Source organism: Cervus elaphus, chromosome 10 (assembly GCF_910594005.1).
Source record: "Cervus elaphus chromosome 10, mCerEla1.1, whole genome shotgun sequence".
In the NCBI taxonomy this organism is placed as follows: Eukaryota; Metazoa; Chordata; class Mammalia; order Artiodactyla; family Cervidae; genus Cervus; species Cervus elaphus.
In genome coordinates, this window is record NC_057824.1 from 55678054 (window position 1) to 55691650 (window position 13597).

Sequence of the window (13597 nt, forward strand, 5' to 3'; positions counted from 1 at the left end):
TTCTTCACAGTCTGCCCAGTTTTTATTCATTTTCAGTTAATTACCCATGGACATTTTTAAAGTGCCGGTATCATTTAGAGTCCAGCAGTCCTTGTGAATATGAAGTGTTCATAAGTGTGGCAGTGAAATGAGAAAGTTTTCTTTTTCTCTTTTGCCGTTTGAATCCTTCTCTCCTTTAACTGTTCCTGATCTACAGTCTGCAATGATAACTAAATTTCCTTCTTTTCAGAAGACCAGCCTGTTATGTAAGCTCTATCCTGCACCTCTGTGTGTGTGTGTGTGTGTGTGTGTGTTAGTCGCTCAGTCTGTCTGACTCTTTGTGATCCTATGGACTGTAGCTCGCCAGGCTCCTCTGTCCATGACATTCTCCAGGTAAGAATATCGGAGTGGGTTGCCATGCTTTCTCCAGGGATATCCTGCACCTATTGCCTTCTAACTCTGCATGAGCCATACTTTGCATCTATTATCTTTTAATTTCATGCTAGCCACATCCTTAAGTTAAGTGATGCTTAACTTTACGTTACTCTCTCTGCAGACCTTCTCTTGTTGTTTGTTTGTCCCTCTTTTTGCATTATGTAAGGAAAGCCGCAGTGCAATCTGCAAAAGGCAACGGCCCCAACCCCTGGGGCTGCCTGCCGGACCCAAGCTACTGGGCTCCCTGACGCCAGCCTGCTGACTGTTTTGAAACAATGCAAAAAGAAAGAATACAGGATCCTTACACGTTTGCTCTTTATCTCCAGCCTCCGACTATGAGCCCCAGCTGTGTGATCCCCTTGATTCCCTATCGGGGGAGACACAGTTCTTGAGGCACAAGCCTAGCGTATTCTCTCCTCTGCCAGCTTGGGGATTAAAGCCACCTTTCTATTGCCCCCAGAAAACATTTTTTTCCACAAAGGTATAAAGTTCCTGTATTTTTGTTACATTTTGTGTTGTTTCAAAACAGTCAATAGGTCCTTCTTCTGAAAAGAAGGAAACTTAGTTATCAATGCAGACTGTAGATCAGGAACAGCTAAAGTAGAGAAGGAATCAATAGGCCAAGGAGTAAAAACGTTTTCTTATTTAACTGCAGGATAAGCAATAGCTTTAAAGCTTCTGTTGTGGGAAATGGCCACAAGGAGACAGGATTTCTTCATGTCCTACTCCTGTCACCACAGTAACCAGAGCGTTAGGGTGACTCCTAGTCCGTGGTTTCTTCTGGCACATGCCACAAGCCTGTGGCTTATTAATCCTTCTTTTTTCTTTTAAACTTCATTTTTACTTCTTTTGGAGGATAGCTGACTTACAATGCTGTGTTTGTAGGTGGAGAGATTCTTCATCAGTTATCGCCATACACATACTGATTCATCTTTGTATTTTTCACATACACGTTATTATCGAGTGTGTAGTACACCACCCTTTCTAAAGTAGGTCTGTGTCGATTCTATATTCTATATGTATTTGTGAGGATAAATGAATCCCAACCTCCTAATTTATCCCTTTCACCCGCAACTTCCCTTTAGTAACCATGCTTGTTTCCTAAGACTGTGTGTGTATTTTGCTTTTATAAAATAGCTCATTGGTTTCAGTTTCTCCTTCTGAAGTACTTCACTTACTATGATTGTTCTAGATTAATCTATGATTGCTCTAGGTTATCCCTGAAAATGGCATTATTTCTTTTCGTGGCTGACTCATGTTCCATTCTATGCATAAATGACGTCTTAATTCGTTCCGCTGTCCATGTACATTTTGGTTGCTTCCAGGTCTCAGCTGTTTAAATGCTGCCACAGTGCATGCGCGTGTGCATTGTTGCTGTTGTTCAGTGGCTACCTGGGCAGTTGACTGCAGGGCACGTGGATCAGGCAAAAAGCCAATGGGCAGCAGGTGAGGCTGCCGCTGTGCTCTCCTTCCAGCAGACCGTCCACACTCAGCAGAGACCAGAGCTGCCCTTGTCTTCCAGCCCAGAGTCCGGTGTGTTTTTGCAGCACCTCTGCAGGACAACAAAAGCCCGAGACTGCCATCACCAAGGCAGTGTGTTCAACATTATTATGACAGCTGTAAAAACAGTTAGTATCACACAGAACTGAAGGGAAAAGAGGAGGGCTTCTCTGGGACACGTGCGAGGGAAGGAGACTGACCTGACACGTTTCTCTTCCCAGCCAAGAGGTCACAGGAACTCACTCGTCTCCACCGTAGGGGCCCAACCAGCAGAGACCTGGTGTCCTAACCAAGGGTCTTGCCACCCCAGGTGCAGGGTCTGGGGATTGTGTGGGTCTCACTGCACGCACACGGATCTGGACCCTGTATGCAGGGGTCCCATGTCTGCTCTTTACCTCAGTGTGTCTGGTCCGCTCTGAGATTTCCAACATCTGAATTGAGGGTGTTGCCGGATTAACCCGCGGTCCTTTTTCTTCTCTTCATTTGTCACATTCACATGAAGTCCGGTACCATTGAGTGAGTTGCTGCTCTGCGTTCCGCTGGGTGAAAGAAAACCTTTGGTGGTGTCACGTTAATATCACAGCATATCATATGTTTAATTCATAGGGTCGCTGCTGTCTGGTTTCCTCTGGACTGAATTCATGTAATTTAATTTGTAATTTATTGTTATTTTATATTGGGAGTAGACTTGATTTCCGATGTTTTCTTTGTTTGAGGTGTACTGAAACACCTGAAGCAGTGAATCAGCTGAACTTGATTCGGTTACACATGGACGTGTATCTATTCTTTTTCTGTTTTCCCTCATATAGGTTATTAGTCTGTTCAGTAGAGCCCCAGTTACATTCAGTAGGCCCTTTCTCATTACCGACTTGATGTACACTAGTGCGTATATTTTCCTCCCAAACTTACTGTCCCCTCTAACTTTCCTTTGATAGTCATCATTTGATTTTCTCAGTCTGTGAGTCTGTTTCTATTTTGTAAATTAGTTCATTGGTATGAACTTATAGATTCCATCGTACATGATATCTTAGGGTATTTGTCCTTTTCTCTCTGAAAAGTATGTATAGTATGATAATTTCTTGGTATATCCAAGCTGCTGCCAATGGCATTGTTTTGTTCTGTTTTATGGCTAAATAGCATTTCAGTGTATAGATGTACCACGTAGTCTTCATTTTTCTGTCAATGGACATTTTGGTGGATTCTGTGTCTTGACTATTGTAAATAGTGCTGCCCTGAAAATCAAGGTACACGTGTCATTTTGAATGGTGATTTTCTCTGCACCTAAACTGAGGAATGGGATTGCAGGATCATACGATACCTCTATGTTTAGTGTTTCAAGGAACCTCCGTGCTGTTTTCCATCGTGGCTTCACCATTTATATCCCACCAAGACTGAGGGAGGATTTTATTTTCTGTACATTCTCTGCAGTAATTATTCTTTGTAGATCTTTTTGATGATGGCCATTGTGGTCAGTGTGAGGTGATACCTCATAGTTTTTTTGGCATTGATCTAATAATTACTGATGTGGACTATCTTTCCATGTGCTTTTATTATTATTCTACATCTTGTGAGAACAATTTACCTCTTCAATCTGGCTTCTTGAAAGTTGGCCCTGTTTGGAATTTTTTTCTGATGATTTACTCCAGGACATTCTTGAGGGCAGGTGTCATTGACAGCCCTCTTGGACTTGTGATGTTATGAGCCCTTTAGCATCTGTTTTAAGGTGTATATATTGATCTGAACCAGCTAATTACTCCCCATCCCTCTGCCTTTCTTTTTTGGTAACCATGCGTTTCTTTTCTAAGTCTGTGAGGCTGTTTCTCTTTTGTAAAGACGTTTATTTGTATCCATGTTTAGATTCCACAGGAAGTAATATCCTAGATTTGTCTTTTTCTTTCACTTACTTCACTTAGTATGATTACCTCTAGTTTCTTCCCAGTAACTGGAAATGGCATTTTCTGTCTTCATCCATCTGTTCTTGTACACCTAAGTTGCTTGGTTGTTGTACCTAGTGCTGCCATGATCGTTAGGTGTGGGTATCTTTTTAAATTTTTGTTTTCTTTGGATCTATGCCTAGGTATGGGATTGCTGGGTCACTGGGCACTTCTATGTTTAGTTTTCTAAGAACCTCCATAACATTCTCCCTAGAGGGGGTACTGACTTACATTCCCACCAACAGTGTAGGAGGGTTCCCTTTTCTCCACACCCTCTGGAGACTTTATTGTAGGGTTTTCACTGTGGCCATTCTGATCAATGTGAGGTGATACCTCATTGTACATTTAATTTGCTTGTCTCTAAGATCTAGTGATGCTAAGCATCGTCTCATGTGCTTTATGGCCATCTCTATGACTTCTTTGGAGAAATGTGCATTTGATCTTTGGCCAATTTTTTATTGGGTTGTTTGTTTTTTTGATATTGAGCTATACTAGTGGTTTGCATTCATTGAGGAGAAATTCCCTATACGTATCTTTGTTTGCAAGATTTTTTTCCCCATTCTGAGCATTGTCTTTTTCTTTCACTGATGGTTTCCTTTTCTGTGCAGATGCTTTTGATGTTTATTAGGTCCCATTTGTTTATTTTTGTTTTATTTTCATGATTCTACGAGATGGATAAAAAAAGAACTTGCTGTCTTTTATGTCAAGGCGTGTGCTCTTTTCCTCAAGAGTTCCGTACCACCTGTGCTTTTGTTTAGCTCTTTAATCTATGTGGAGTTTGTCTCTGTGTATGGTGTTAGGGAGCATTCATTGCTAAGGAACCTGCCCGTGCCCTCCACATGGCTGCTCCCAGATCCCGTTCCCGCATCAGAGGAGGGGGCGTCCTCTCCCTAACCCTCTCCAGCAACTCCTGTTTGTAGAATTTCCATCCACGGCCATTTGGACCGGTGTGAGGTGATACCTCCTTGAAGTTTTGACTTGCATTTCTCTGACATTTAGCGATGTTGACATCTTTACATGTGATTTTTTAAACAGTGTGAGTTAAACTGGCTTCTTGAACGCCCGCTCTGTTTGTAATATTTTTCTGTTGCCCTCCCCTCGGGCGTTTCTTGAAGGCAGGTGTTTTTTACTTGCAGCCCGCAGGCCTAGTGCCCGTGAGCAAAGGATTCAAAGTTGTTGTTGTGGGAATTGGCCACAAGGCGGCAGCATGTGTTTACGCCCCTGCCCTGGTTACTGGGGGAACCAGAGCCTTAGGGAAAGACCTGTTCCTGGATTGCCAGTTAGAGTGGAACGTGCCAGAAGAAACACCGAAGGCTTGTGTCCCATTCCGTCCTCCTTACTTACCCCTATGCCCCGGACACATCCCAGTTCCTGCAACACCACCGTGTGGAGGGTGCTGTCATCATAGGTGGGGCGATCGTTAGGAAGGAAGCTGGAGGTACCTGGAGACGTGGAGCCCAGGGAGCTTTCCAAAGCTCTTCCAGCCAGGGCTCCACATCCTTTGGGTGCGGTAGGTGTAGTTTCAGTGCAGGAGGACCCGCCTGGATCTGGAGGTTGTGGGCCGGTGCAGAGGGGAGCAGGCCCCCAGGCTCACGGGGCAGCGCTCGTGGGCTGGCACCACCTCCCCACCCCCCTCAGCCCCGACAGTCCACTCACGGACCCAGGCTGCCCGGGCTTCAGGCACGTGGTGGCAGCCCAGGTCACCAAGGCCTGAAGGGAATAGAGTCAGCACTCTCTTTTTGTACTTTTGTGTTTTGTGTTGGTGTAGATGTGACTTACAATGTTGTAGAGTGTGTTTGCTTTTTTGTTTCAGGTGTACTACAACGTGATTCACTCACGCATAGCCGTGTACATGTTCTTTTCTGGGTTCTCTTCCCATACAGTTTATTATGCAGGGTTGAGTACAGGTGCTGTCCTACAGTGGGTTCTTGTTGGTTATTTTGTAGAGTCATGTGTGTGTGTTCATCTCCACCCTCTCATTTCCTTTGCCCACCACCTTCCCCTTTGGGTGACCATAAGGCGCTTTGCTATGTTGTGAGGCTGTTTACATTTAGTAAAGAAGTTCATTTGTATCCACTTTTAGAATCCACCTCCCAGAGATATCATATACTTGTCTTCCTTAGTCACTTTGTATGATCGCATCTGCTTCCTTCCTTGTTGCTGGCGGGGGCGTGATCCACCCTCCTTCCGGCTGAGTGATGCTGCTCTGTGGGCGTGCCCCGCCTGCTCACCTGCTCACCGGTCCTGCCCCTTAGGCTGCTTCCATGTCTTGCTCTTGTGCATGGTGCTGCCATGAACACTGGGGTGTACCTGTCTTTTAAAATTATGGTTTTCTCTGGATCTGTGCCCAGGAATCGGATTGCTGGGTCCTAAGGTACTTCTCTGTTTAGTTTTTCATGACCCTTTGTCCTGTTCTCCTTCGTGGATTGAATGAGTTTCACTCCCAGCAACAGGGAGGAGGGTTCTTTTCCTCCATTCCTTCTCCAGCACTTATTGTTGTAGATTTTCTATGCTGACAGTTCTGGCATGTGTGAGGTGATGCTGCTTCTGATTCACAGTTCTCTAATACTTACAGATGCTGAGCATCTTTTCACGTGCTCTGTGGCCATCTCTATGTCTTCTTTGGAGAAAGGTCCACTTAAATCTTGTGCCCCTATTTGACTGGGTTGTTTCTTTGATATTGAGGTGCCTAAGCTGTTTGTATGTTTTGGAGAGAATTTCCTCATGGGTGTGTCTGTTTGCACATATTAGTTTCATTATGGGGTTTGTCTTTTTGTTATGTTTATGGTTTCCTCTGCTGTGCCAGTGCTTTTAAGGGGAGTTAGGTCCAATTTATTTTTATTTTTTTTCCACTTATTTATTTTTGTTTTATTTTTCATGATTCTAAGAGGTAGGTCAAAGAAAACTTTGCTGCATTTTGTGTCAAAGTTGTGAGGCTGTCAGGGCTAACACCATGACAGGCAGCCTAGATTAGGAGTAGGCTTGGTTTCCCGGGGTAACATAATTATCAGGCCACCTGGAGCCAGCCAATCAACATGTGCCTAGCAAGAAAAAGGGAACCTATCAGGGGAAAGCTGAAAGCCCACAAGGATTGGGCCAACAAAAATTGCCTTGCAACTGTGTAACCAATCTGCTTGCCCCAACTACCCGATTGTACCCAATAAATACCCCCAAGAGAACGGGGGCTCGGGACCTTTTCGTCCTCACACCCTTGGTGAGGGCGGGAGGCCCTGGCTTGAGTCAGTAATAAATTCCCATATTGCAAGTTGCATAGTCTCGAGGAGTCTTCTTTCCCGATCGGGGATTCGGACTACGGGCAGAACAAAAGTGTGTTCAGCTTTTTCCCTTTAGAGTTTCATATTATCTCTCCTTTTATTTAGATCTTTAATGTTTTGGAGTTTATTTTTGTGTATTCTGTTAGGCAATATTCTAATTTCATTCTCTTGACCATTTCTTAAAAAACCTGCACACTGTTCTTCATAGTGGCTGCTACTAATTCACCTTTTCACTAACAGTGTGGGAGTGTTCCCTTTTCCCCATACTTTCTCCAGCATTTATTGTTTGTCAGCTTTTGGACAACGGTCATTGTGAACCACGTGAGGAAATACCTCATTGTAGTTTTGATTTGCATGTCTCTAATATTTAGTGATGTGGACATCTTTTCATGTGATTCTTTTAAAGGGTGTGAGTTAAACTTACATCTTGAAATTGATAACTTGAACTCCTGCCTTATTTTGAACTTTTTTTTCAGTGACACCTAGGAAATTTCTTGAAGGCAGGTGTCTTTAACCTTCAGCCCCTTGACCCTTGTGCATTAAATGCCCAGTAGCGTTGCTTTTCATGGTGTTGGTAAATGAAAAGGCCACGAGGGGGCAGCACTTCTCCATGTCCCACTCTTGCCCCGCACCACCCCCGACCCCCCCCCCCCCCCCCGCCCCGCGCCGTAATTTCCTTGTTAGTTTATGTTGGAATGTTGTTGATTTCTGATGTTTATTTCAGTTGTACAGATACACGATTCAGTTATGCATAGATGTTTATTTATTCTCTTTGGGTTCATTTTCACATATAGATGATTACAGTGTTTTCATCAACTTTCCTATGCTATTCAGTAGTTAACGTTTTGACCATTTGTTTGACATATATTTCTGTGTGTATGTTAATTCCAAACTCTTAATTTCCCCCGCTTGTTTCTGAAGGTTGGGGGCTCTGCAGAGGCCAAGAGGAACTGTGGGTCCACTGCTGGGGCACACTGCCTGCCACGTGCTCCCAGAGCCCTCAGCCCCAGGACGCTCCAGCCTTGGTGCCCAAGCCAATCAGGTTCCAGGGATGGGACACCAGCCCAGGTCACTGTGGCCTGAGGGGAATAGAATCAGCATTTCTTGTTTCATATTTTTCTGTTTTTACCCTATGGTTTGAATTGGAGTGTGTAGGTGAATTACAATCTTGTGGGATTTTTTTTTTTTTTCCTTTTCAGTCTAATGCAACTTGATTTTCTTGGTGACCAGAAGTTTCTTTTCTAAATCTGGAGGCTGTGTCCCTTTGGGAAAGAACTTCATTTGTATCTATTTTAGATTACACCTAAAAGTGATGCCATAGGATACCTGTTTCTCCCTGTCTCCCTTGCTTCACTCGGAATGATTGTCTCTATTTTCTCTCCTGTGGCCACACTTGCCATTATCTCTTACTTCCTTATTGTTGAGAAATATCGCACTGTGTACATGTGCCTCATTGTCTCTTTCCATTCATCTTTAATTTCTACATTTAGCTTGCTTTCCAGACTTGACTATTGTACCTTCTTGGGCTGAGATTACAGGGGTTTCCATGTTCTTTTAAATTTTTTATTTCTCTGGGTTTGTGCCCAGTTTGGGACTGCTAGGTCCTCAGGTACTTGTGTTGCAGTGAAAAGGGAAAAAAGAGGAATTTATTGCAGTAAAAAGAAAAAAAAAAGAGAGAGAGAGAAATGAGTTTTTCTTTCCCTCCTTCCTGAGAACAAAGAAGATAAAGAGAATAGTGAGCAGACCTGAGTATTCCTAGCTTTTTTTTTTTTTTTTACTTTAGCCACTCCTAGCTCTAATGTCTATAACTAAGTTTGCTTTCCTGTCCCCTAACTCTGCAGAAGCTATACTTTGCACCTATTTAAAGTCTACTCTATACTGGGAACAATTAAATCATACTAAGGATAATCAGTCTAATGACACTAGAAAACTGGGCTGGGTGCCTTACGGACAATGCCAGTAGATAGTTTCCCTAAAAAATCAGGATTGGTATGGAACAAACTAAATCAGATGACTTAGGTATATGCTGGGCTACACATAATGGAAGTTCTTGACTTAAGTTCTTACTGATTACATTATTATTGCTAGCTGTATTGTTTTCTATATTGCCTGTTTCAAAAGTGTTGTCCCAAGCCTATTATACAGACTGAAGTAAGTCAGAAAGAGAAATACCGATACAGTATAGTAACGCATATGCATGGAATTTAGAAAGATGGTAACAACGATGCTATATGCAAGGCAGCGTAAGAGACACAGATGTAAAAACAGACTTTTGGACTCTGTGGGAGAATGCGAGGGTGGGATGATTTGAGAGAATAGCACTGAAGCATGTATGTTATCATATGTGAAATAGATCACCAATGTAACTTCAATGCATGAAGCAGGGCACTCTAAGCCGGTGCACTGGGACAACCCAGAGGGATGGGGTGGGGAGGGAGGTGGGAGGGGGGTTCAGGATGGGGGACACATGTGCACCCATGGCTGATTCATGTCCATGTATGGCAAAAACCACTATAATATTGTAAAGTAATTATACTCCAATTAAAATAAATAAAAAAATTATAAAAAAGTGTTGTCTTTTACATTATCAAGTACGTGACAAAATGATTATGTAGTGCCCCCAAACTATGGTCAGATTCACGACCCTGAAGGGGCTCTGCCATCTACCTCTACAAAGATTGAATCATGGCTACTGAAGCCGCTGACCTTCAACACCCCCTGAATGGACTTCAGGGTGGAAATTAGGAATGAGGCACTCTGTGCTCCAAAAAAAAAAAAAAAAAACACACCTGCAGAAGAGGCCTTCTGATAGAAATTTTTGGGAGGAGATTTTAATGACCCCTGCTTCTTGTATCTTCTCAAACCTAGAGACGCATTAACATCCTGACACTGACAGTCTCTTTGGCTGTTAAGAAAAAAATTTGCAATTAAAGTCAAAACAGAGTAGCTATGGAAATACCTAGGTGACACTGCGGTGTGACTTCAGACAAGCCCTTGTGTTGTTGAGAACCTGAGTTTTCCGAGCTGTGTCAGACTTAGGATGCCATCAGCCATTCTGAAAACTGAGTCTGCTAGCAGCAGGTGACTGCAACCTTACTTTTTAAAGGTCTCTTCTTGTAACTGTTATATGTTTAGACAAGGAATTTGCCCTGGATCATATGTTGACAAGAAAAAAAGTGTGTAATGACCAATAGCCACCTTAAAGGTTAAGACCTACATAGATAAACCTAGACAACTGACTACCTGGCTACAAGTTCCCTCAAAGTGTTAAGTCTAAATTAGGATTCAGGCTCAATTTCAGGCTTAATTTTTTCTAATTTTTCTGTTAATATTCAGGTTGTCATTCCTCCAAATATTTCTTGGTCTGAATGGTTCCATCCCTTTGGACAAGATGACCCAAGCACTGACTCTATCTGGACCACAATCAAAATCGTCATCATATGTACCTTGGTTCTTACTCCTTCTTTGACCCCTAGTTACAATAACTCTCTTACTGATCTATGGCCTCTGTTTTCTTAAACTACCTGTTAAAACTTGTCTCCTCCTGATGACAACAGATTTACATCAAGATAATAATGATGCAGCGGAGAAGGCAATGGCACCCCACTCCAGTACTCTTGCCTGGAAAATCCCATGGACGGAGGAGCCTGGTAGGCTGCAGTCCATGGGGTCGCGAAGAGTCGGACACGACTGAGCGATTTCACTTTCACTTTTTACTTTTATGCATTGGAGAAGGAAATGGCAACCCACTCCAGGGTTCTTGCCTGGAGAATCCCAGGGATGGGGTCGCACAGAGTCAGGCATGACTGAAGTGACTTAGCAGTAGCAATAATGATGCAGAGAGAAATCCCACGCCCCCAAAGAGATGACAGCCACTCCTCCAAACAGATCCTGTGGGAATAACAAGTCACCCTGGGGCCCCTTAATAAAACAAGGCCAGAGCTCCGTGACTCCGATTAGATAGGGTCTGTGAGTCCCATGTCAGCATTGAAGAAGTTATGAAAGATTGACCTCCTGTCCTTCATCACCCCAGTAAAGATTACTTGGGGCTCACATCTCTCAAGGACAATTTGAAGCAGGAGATAGATAGGCCCCTGGGCTGAACAGCCGGTGATTGTCAAAAAGCAAAACTGAGGTTTTGTCCTCAGCCAGACAAGAACAAGAATCACACCTATTTCCCTTTCTCCACTGATATGGAGGAAATAAAATGATGGGGGAATTTGTTGCAGTGAAAAGGAAAAAAAAAAAGAAAAAAGAAGAGTGAGTTTTTTTCTTTTCTTTCCTGAGAACAAAGTGTTGTAGCCACATGTTTTGGGAAACAAACTCACTCAGAAGGACAATGCAGATAGTGGAGTGCAGTTTATTACACCGGTGGGCCCAAGGCAGAGTCTCCTCTTAGCCAAAGGCCCCAACCAGTTTTTGTGAAAACCTTATATACCCTAAGTGTACGTGCACAAACCCACTCCCCCAAATTCCCTGACAATCAAGCCCAGGCAGTTAACAGTGGACAATTATCAACAGGCTTGTGGTCATACCCCAATAAGCATAATAGAATGTATGATTCTATTCGGTTACACAGATAATTAGGGTATTCTTTTAGGCGATGGAGAGCCCTGGGCTCTTCCTTCTGGGGGCCTGGCTTTCCAGTTGGTATGTCATTTCCATAGATACTGGGCATTTAGCTCGAAGTCCACAGTCTGGCCCAAGATGGAGTCCTGCTTTCAAGATAGAACTTGTTCTGTTTCCTCCTTCATTTCTAGAGCCGCCCCAACCCTCTCCTTGAGGCCCCAGACGCTGTGACCCCAGTGCTGATGGCTGACTGCAGAGAAGCCTCTCAGGCTGACAGTCACGTCCTTGCCCCGCCTCTGATTCCACTTCTGGGGCTGCAGCTTCACTTCCTGTTCAGCTTCACTCCCTGCTCTGGGCTCCGTTCTGGTTAGGGTTCCCACGCGGCTCAGGGTCCCCTCAGGACCACCTCTGGAGAGAAAAACCTCATTTTCAGGAAGGAAAGGCCAAGTTCTCAAACAGAAGATCAGAAAGGAGCTGCTGGACAGAGCACCCGTCTCCACCTACCCGACAGTTTCCTGGAGAAATTCGAAGTGAGTCTGTTTGAACCTGGGTTGCAGTTTCACTGGTGGGCATGTCATTAACCTTGGGGCAGGAGATAGGGTAAAGCAACTTGAGATTGATTCCGTATGGACTAAAGCTTCAAGATGAGAATAGGGGGACAATTGAGGGAGGAGGCTGGGCCCTGCCCAGACCATATCTTTCTCATTCTCAGGACACCTCGCCGACCACACATGTGCAGAAAGGCTCCCAGGAAGTCAAAAGGGGAGAGACGTCAAGGGATGCTCTACCCACAGGCCTTGGCAGTAGAATCCGTCTTGGCTAAGAGATGCATGCGCACACATGGGAGGAGCCTGAGATATACCAATTATAGGCTGTGAACCAGGTAAATGATTGGCCAAAGGAAATCCAGAGACATACCCCATAAAAGTAATTCAAGTTGCCACAAGAGTAGAACTCAGCCCTCTCTCTCTGAATCCACCCGTGTGTGTGTCCACATGCAATATACTCTTTTTCCTCCAAACACACACACTCCTTGCTTTACTACTTTCCATCTTCGAGGAAGTCCTTTCCTGCAAAGCAGAAGGACCAGGGCTCTTGTCACTGACCACTGGTCTCGTGGTCAGAGTTTGGTGTTCTCACTGCTGTGGCCTGGCCTCAGTCTCTGGCTGGGAACCCAAGGCCCTCTTCAAGCCACTGCAGGCTGAGGTCACCCGAGATCAGCCTAACTCACCCCAAATTTGTCCCTGGTTCTCATCCTTTCAGGATACACTTAATACAAGACACACTTCTTCAAGGCAAATGAAATGAGTGCTGTCATGCACGGCTCACAGTTTACTGGGAGAATTTGGCTTGTTCACGGACACACACACACACACACACACACACACACACACACACCCCTCACACACAAGGCATAGATATTTCATGTGTTCTAACTGGCAGCTTTTACCTTTGGGGAGATAACTCAGAAGCATGATTCTCAGGTGAGGCTTTGGGGAACCTGGTAGACTTCATTTAGTTATTTTTATTCTTTAACAATAGACATAACATTCTCCTTGTAAAAAGTTAGAAGTAAATGCATAGAATAAATAGTGAAAAAAAAAGAAAAGAACCCAAAACTCAACCCTAAAACTTCATTCTGTCTTGTTCCTCTTCTACATAAATTTAAAAAGTGGGTGTTTATCATTACAAACTGTTTTCTTTGCATTTGCAGGCATATCAAAATATATGCAAGCATATCTTTTTCATAAATATTACTGCACTATTTCAGTATGCAGAATACATTTTTCACCAAATATGTCAAAGGATCTTAACATCTGTATGTAGACTTCTATTTGTAGATTTATCTTATTCTTTTGAATTGCTTTTTAATTTTCCCACTCCAGTACTCTTGCCTGGAGAATC